Raw genomic sequence first — 8,513 nt, 5'->3', positions numbered from 1 at the left:
ACCCAAGATCCGCCGGTTTTGACACCGACATTGGTGCTTTCATTGAGAGTTCCTCTGTGTCGTCACCTTTAGGCCCGATGGCTTCTTCGATCATCAACCACGACGCAGTCCAGAGCGAGACTTTTCTCCCTGGACAGATCTTCGTGTGGGCGGCTTCGCACTGCAGGCCAATTCGCTTGGCCATCTGGAGCAGATCGAAAGCTACACCCCTGGCCCCAGAATTCCAGCTACCGGCATTCTCCCTCTTCATATAAACCTTGTAAAATAAGAGAGAATAGCCATAAGTAGTGTGACATAACGTGAAATAACAACCCATAATGCAATAAATATTGTCATAAAAGCATGATGCAAAATGGACGTATCACAGGGCGTATTCACATACACGATGTGTAAACTAAGCTAATGGCAGTTCAACAAAGTAGAAGCAATGCGAAGCATCAGTTGCAAGATATGTGCGAGCAATGTAACCTTGGAAAGTTAGAGCAAGTACCTTGATGGGTGAATAAGATAGGGCTTCTTCCTCTGACTCCTCCACTAGGGAGCTACATTGACTTAGGTCTCCCTCTAGCTCAGAATCACTGTTAGGATTATATTCTGAGCATGAATCTGTAGGTGGAGATCATTTGCATTGCATTGCATCCAGACTTGATTTCAGTCCCTTAATGCCACGTTTGACAGCCATGGCATTGTTCTGCTTTATTCTTTTCATGCGCGCAAGCTCATAATCATTATGATGCTGTTCAGAATCTGAGATTCATGAAAACATAAAAAGTAGTCAGATTATGTATGGAATGCATTGCGGATTCAACTCGGAGAGTGTCTCCCTATAAACCCCTGCATATGCAAAGTTCACCTCCCCAACCGTGCTGACCAGACCACACACAGAAATACAAACCCCTTATGTCTCTATAACAGGAAGGCACACATTTCAAAACTGAAGTAGGAACATTAGAATCATATGAAATTCATATTTGAACAAATAAACTAAGCAATTATGAGTGGCGTAATGTTTAGCTTCAAGGGTGGAGTGTTGATAGTGCGACACAAAGCAAGTAGGCAGATTGTATTCCATGTAAAAGATCGAAACCTATGTAAAAGCTGGAAATGACAGTTTCTTTCTATACAATGCAGTGTTCGTTACCCACACATGATGGAAGAGATCACATAGAGAAATACTATTCACTCATGTCTACGGTTCCAGTATTTAGAAACAGGGTGGTCCACCCTAAAAGAATATTGACAAAAAATATGACAAGGCAAGCATAGATGTAGTGAATCAATCATTTACTTGTGAGCTTATTAGGACAAGTATGCAGAATTGTAACTACAGTAAGAGACCGTCCAAAATCTGAATGAAGAAGTTTGTCTAGCACTTATTGTTTGCAACTAATCAACGTGAATAATTGGATATTATATCGAATGAGTAAGAAAGACAAGTAAAATTGTCAACAAACCTGGCTTGCAGTAGTAATCTGAGTCAATGTCACTACGACCAACAATCCATAATGACTAGTTTCTGTTCCAAGGGCCGGAATTTTGAAAACCCTGTGAACTTTAGAGGTACTAAAGATTACCGAAATACATCTGAACCATTAAGTGTAGGTAGCACTGAGCACACAACAAACCCTAAAGACAGTCCTGCCTAATGAGTAATGAATCAATTAGAAAATAGGTGATGAGGAGTGGCTGCTGAGTGTTGAGGACGTATCTTAGGATAAATCGGGTTGGCTTGGTGGATGCTACACGCATGAGCCCTGAACGGACTGGGAAGGTAGGCACGGCGGCGTGCCCGGGCAGCGGTGACGCTGTTGGGCGAGCGGCTCCTGGCCTCCTGTTAGTCCAGCGTCTCCTCCTAGAGTCATGCCGTCCGGGGACGGCAAGTCGCCGGCGAGGCAGGCGGCTGGGGGCGAGTAGAGATCGGAAGCGCGTAGCAGAATAGAGGGGAATCGGGGCCTGGGATGACCCCAAATCCTAGGGTGGGCCGGCCCACCGTGGGCACCCTGTAGAGATACACACCCGAGCGGCGAACATGCATTTTTGAAACTAATTTAGGAACATTTAGCTGACCAATTAAACAACTCTGTTTTAATAATATCAGATTCCTATTTGAACATCTAAGCTTGTTTAGCTTGATGGGTGGAGCAGTGTTATTATGACACGAAGCACGTATTCTGATCGTATAGTGATCATAATAGGGGGAAACTCTGAGCATATTTTTTAGCGAAAGAGGGTTTCCCCTCCGATTTCTATTAAAGAAACCACCACGGAACCAACATGATCAATTAAACCCTAAGGATGATCAATTAAACCGTATTATGGCTGTGCCATGGCAGATTTGAAGGTGCAAACCGGAGAAATGATATTTAGCATCCATTGTTTGCTTCGAACTAAGAACTAAATTCTAAGAGCTGAAAAGAAAGTATAGTAACCAAGTTAAGATCTATTTTCTAGTTGAGATCAAAAAGTTGAGGAGACATGAAGTACCACCTCTCTTGCGGCGCCGTGTAGGCATCGGGGGTGCGATGGCTGTCGGTGGCGTTGAAGCAGATCTGCGACGGTACGGGTGCATCGGGGGATAAGTCCCGTTGCGGTGGAAGAGAAGGTCATGTGAGCGGCCCCGGCAAAGAGGACGACGACACCGATGAAGCGAGAGGACGCGATGCAAGGCTATTGGTCCATCACCGTGGATGAGAAACGTCCATCTCTAGCAGTGGACGGCGCGGTCTTGGTAGGCGCTCCGGCATGGTGGAGGACGATGGCGATGGATGTGGTGGAGGATGGCGGCGATGGATGGGGTGGCGGACGGAGGTTGGTGTGGGGATGGGGTGTTCTAGCGCGGACGGTGTATGAATGGGAAAATGGAGGGAGGGGTACGGGGAACCATGTTTTTGGGACACGCCTGTCTGAAATATGGGAAAGTTATGAACTTAGCCCCCGTTTAAAATTTGGACGTCTCGTCGGTTGGGGATAGGACGGTAATCTCGCATCTCGCCAATATTTGCCCAGAGCGATTTCGGGTGAGGAGAGGGTGGTTGGCCCACACGGTGTACGAACGGGGCTGACAGGTAGGGCGTTGTGTCACGTCTGAGTGAAGTTACAAACTGCCCCTATTGAAAATATTTGCCTACATCGATTTCGGCCGAGTCGAGTTTGTTTTGCCGCCCACCGTGTATGAATGGGGAATGGAGGCAGAAACAGAGGTCTTTCATACGAGTTTGAATCAAATGTGTTTTGCCGCCCATGTTTGACGCCCACCATGTCGGAATTGGCTCAGAGGCGGTCGTGTCACGTCTAATTGAAGTTACTAACCTACCCCTATTTAGGGAAGTGGAAATTGGGCTGATGGATTGTCCGTGTAATGGGTAGATAGTAATTTCCATCTCCCAAACACTTGGTTTCGGGCAACCGACATGGGAGTGGACATTTTGCTGCTTCTTTCGAATTTTGGGACAATAAGCATCCACGTTTACCCTGGCAACTAAATTCGAATCCACTCTGTATTCCTATATGAATATTTATAAATCATTCTCTGTGTTTTCATATATCTTCAAAAGGACAACAAAGATGTATTCCACTGTCATATATGAATATGGTTTACAAATGCCGATACTCAAATTCAGAAACTAGAATCTAGTTTAAGGTGAATTCAAATATTTGGAACACTTCATGTCCAACTCAAATGTCACACGCGGCATAATGTGTACTCCCATTTAGATATGTACACAAGCGATGTATCAAGATTCAAATACCGAGTCAATCAACCAAGAATGTACAGAACTAACAGACATATAAACACTTATAGAGTATATGGATCAATAATATCAACTAACATACATAAGCCAGGCCGCTGTACTTTTTTTGGCTACAACATCATCCTTTTTTTAGCCAGCATCTTGGCCCTTTCCGATGTGTGCCACTTATGGTCCATCTATACTACTACTATTGCTGAATGCACATTCAGCCCGATTGGCATATTTGTAGGTCTGGCACAACGATCCAAATGAAATGTCTCCGAGTCTTATCAATTAATACAGACTTGTGCTCAAATAAAATTACAAACCAAAAAACAAAAAAAAACAATTATTACATGATCTCTAAAACAAATGGTTTGATTGATTACATGAACAGACAACGCAAAGGTTATTCAACTATGGAAAGAACATTTCACCTATGATTTACCAAGTAGGAATTTAATTTCCTTTTTTCCTTCAGGACCTTAACAATCTGGCCAGTCTTAGCTTGCTTCGTTTTGAAATCCACCAAATATTTAATGGTTGTCTTGAGTAATGCTTGTGATTGTGCTATTTGCTTCCTCAACATGTCAACTTCATCTCTAATTGCAGAAGCAGAATCTCTTTCTTCCACTAGTTTAGCCTCTAGAGCATCAGCAGTTGGCAATTCATAATGCACGATTGGGCTGGTGCCACTGCTGTGGGATGATGCAACGTCCATGGGGACCTCGCTCTTTGATCTTGGGCTAACCTGTTTTGCCATTAAAGTTCCAATTGGATTCAGAAAAGTTGAAGTTAGCAAAACATCTCAACTGGGAGTTATAACAGCAAACGAGTTAAACAAACAAGGAATTAAAGAGTTTCAATTGGATGCTGAAAAGTACAGTAGTTATTAACATCATTGTAACCTGTTGTTGCAGCAGCAAAGCAGTTAAACAAACAAGTAGATATTTAAGTTAAGGCAAACAGGTAATTCTTAACAGTAAGTATCAAACACATAGATAGGCGCAGTCTACAATATGATTAACAGGCTGTGCCATTATGTAATCAGTAGCAAACTAAATTAAGCCAAGCAACGTAATTGAACAATTTTGCAATAAGTGGCTAACTAAAATTCCGAGAAGCAGGTAACTGAACTTACGCTAGTTCTTTGTACAGGCACACTGCAACTTCTTTTTCGCTTACAAGATTGTAAAAAGGAGTCCATGGCATCAATTGCTTGGATACGCAGTCCTAATACTTCTTTCTTCCCACACTGCATGGGTAAGTCGAATGGTTAATCTGGTAAGATGGTGCGTCCTTGTTATGTTATATGAGAACGTGTAGTCAGACTAGTTGTAGCCAAACACATCACACTGGCTTTTACTGTATATTTCATGCAATTACTTTTGGCATATCGAGATCTAAGCAATCTACAATAGGATGAAAAGATTGGCATCCTTCACATTATTGGTGAACTTAGTTCATAGAAACAAGCAATTCAACCATTCTATGGGTAAATCAAAAGCGCCACTAGAATATTTTTCACTATCCAATCATACACGCAAAAAGGGGTGATGCTACCATAGGGGCTGGTATGGGCAGCCGCCTCAGGTGGCTGGAAAGTGTGCACCTAGTTTGAGTCATCCAGGTTGGCCCATGCTAGTTTTGTTCGTCCTAGTGCACGAGCAAGCAATGTAAAAAATGAAGAAAAATGTTTCAATTTGGATGGGCCAATAACATAAGTGTAAGGAAGGCCCTATAGCAGGCTCACAGCCCACACGAGCGCCTCCCATATCATTCGCTCCAGCCTCCAGTTTGGTTCGCTCCTAACCTAGCCGCCACTGGACAGACTGACACAACACTTCCTCGCACCCTCGTTGGAGGGCGGCGTCGGGCTTCAAGCGAATGGAAGGACAAGAATATGAAGATCCAACCCTAGGTGTAGCCTGCGTGGGAGGCAGCGGCGGCACCATGGGTATGGCATCGAGCTTGCACAAACGGACATTCACAGCTTGCAAGAGTAGCATGCGCAACGAGCAGGTACATCACATCCCTGATTATATCTAATTCAACTCTTCAATTTCTGGCCAATAGTTAAACCTGACGGTGTTGTAAAACTGCTTGTATGTAGGGAATCTATGAGAAAATGAAACCAATTTCTACTTATTTTATAACTCCCCCAATCAATACTGAACTAACTGAATCTGATGTATCTAATCAAGTTTCTGGTGCAAACATACAAGCTCATGTTGTTCTTGAGCCTGAAGTGTCTAATGAACAGACTGCTAATGAAGGATTTGATGCAAACATTTTACATGCTCCTGGTGATGAACATATAGTGTCTAATGAGGGATCTAATGCAAGCATTTTGCAAGCTCATTAAAGGATTTAGTGTCTAATGATGATCTACTATGTTGAGAGAGACAGAGATTTGCAGGCATTGATGACAAGCAAATTATAGTGCATTTTCATAGCTTGAGGAAACGTCGAGGCCATCTACCAGAAAGTCCCCGTATCATGACAACATAGCATAAATACTTTTCTAATCTGTTGTTTGAAACTATTGGCATACTTGTGCAAGATATATATATTGATATGCAGTTTGCGCACTGGTTATACGTGCAATTACACTTCGATATTTTCAGCCAGAGAACGAATAATTCAAGCAGGTACAGACCATGTTTGTAGTCCTTGTACACCATATTGCATTTTTTGTTTTTTTGGTGCTTGCATCATTTAGTGTTTATAATCTGAACTACTTTGGATCATTAGCTAGTTTTCAAAGTGCATGTAGCTTCACATTTCTCAAGTTATGTTGATTTCCAGAGTGCAAGTGCCTTCGTATTTTTTAAGTTAAATGTTCGCCCCTGGTAACTTGAATTCGTGGATCAAACACTACACACAAATCATACACGAATGCTAGTACGAATTAAATGAAATGCAGGGACTTATACTAGCTCATTGTACAGGCTCACTTCAGCTCTGCTTGCGCTTGGGATGTTCCATGTACAAGTCCATGTTACCACTTGCTTGGATGTGCAGGCCTTGTGCTCCTTGCACCCCCCTCTGCATTTTTGACACGGCGAATGGTTGATCAAATAAGAGGAATCGACCTTGATGTTGTACCGGAGGACAGATACTTGCAAGGTTATACGGGTGTGCGGGATGTGTACCATATCCCGTAGCACCGTAATGCTTCGCTAAAAAATGGATTTGCTTGTTTCAGATGATATCTCCAGAAGAAATAAGAGTTAAAGTTAGAGTTGCATAGGCGTGTAAGCTAAGAGAGCAGTGAAAGGATATCCAAACATTGTCGGAACAGTGCACAAGGGAGTGATGTGTGGATACCTAGTTCGGGCCGGCGTTTGGGCATGCTCGCCTAGCTAGAGTGCGGGTCACTTTAGAGCCGTTGAGGGTGATGCGCTGGCGTTGGCTGGCCGTGCACGGATGCAGATCTTGAGTGGCAGCGGAGCGCTACGATGCGGTGGACGAGACCGTTGGTGAAGCCCCAATGGCCTCGGGGGGCAGAGGTGCGACGCTGTGCTTGGTGAAGTAGCCCCGATGAGCTGGGAGACGGCGTCGGTGAAGCACACCTGATGTGCTGGAACTCGGTGTCTGTGAGGCACGTCAGTTGCGGCGGCCGACGTTGTCGGTGGACCACCCGGTGCGGTGGACGAGGGCGTAGATGAGGTAGCTCCGGTGTGGTGGTGAAGCGCGACCATCGTCGTCGTCCGGCACAGAGGTGGGGAACAGTGGGGAAAGAGATGAGACGAGGGGCGATTCGAGGGATGGCGGAAAATTAGGGATTTGAGCAATCTGGGCGCGGAAGGGGACAGTGGAGAAGAGAGATTTTGCAGGGCTAAAATTGGGTCCGCCAGATATTTCAATCTGAAATGTGGAAGGGCGAACTTATATTGTCGTCATCCTTTTTTTTGGGGGGGGAGGGGGTGGGTGGCTGGGTGCTACGCGTCTGTCCGACACACGCGACCACCCCGACAGGACTATGCTTTGGTGCCTTAAGGCACCTGCCTTTGTGTCCATGACATGTGGGCCCAATAGGTGGCTGGCCCACATGTCAGTCACCCAAGGGCAGTTGCCTTTAAGGCACCGAAGCAGCGTCCACCCCGACACGACCTTGGTCTGCCTGGTGCGCCTACATTTGAGAATGCAAACGAAACGAATCTTCTTTCATTTGCAAACGAATCTGTATGTATTACCATTCCTGTGTTTTACTTGCAATAATTAGTCATTCAAAACGAGATACTCCATCCGTTCACTTTTGTAAGTCGTTTCAGACAACTTAAAATGAATTGTTTTGCACATTGTCTGAAATGTCCTCAAGGTCTTATAAAAATGAACAGAGGGAGTACTATAAATTAATTAATGAGGAGTTATTTGAAAAAAATATCGAAACGGTACCCATGCTAACGTGGATTAGAGTGTGTCACATAATTAGTTATTTGAATTAGAGTAAGTGTCACGTAGTTAGTTATTTGAATTAGAGTGTGTGTCACGTAGCGATATCTAATTCTAACGTGGATTTCGCATTTCACTGTATCCATGCTACTTTTTAATACAAATTCATATGTATATGATGAACACCATGGTAGTGAGAAAACTTTTGGATGGTTTCAAACATATGACCTACAAAATAGCACAAAAAATTGTGTCAATGTCAACTTTTCGAAACTTAGTAGGCACGAATTCAAAATAATTACCCGCATGCCTATGGTCCTCGGTTCAAATCTTACAATGTACACCGAATTGAAACATCGATATTAAGTCTCGTACTATGTACAT

The sequence above is a fragment of the Triticum aestivum genome, chromosome 4B, assembly GCF_018294505.1.
Source record: "Triticum aestivum cultivar Chinese Spring chromosome 4B, IWGSC CS RefSeq v2.1, whole genome shotgun sequence".
In the NCBI taxonomy this organism is placed as follows: Eukaryota; Viridiplantae; Streptophyta; class Magnoliopsida; order Poales; family Poaceae; genus Triticum; species Triticum aestivum.
The sequence above is the reverse complement of the archived record's forward strand: the minus strand, read 5'-3'. Positions refer to the sequence as shown.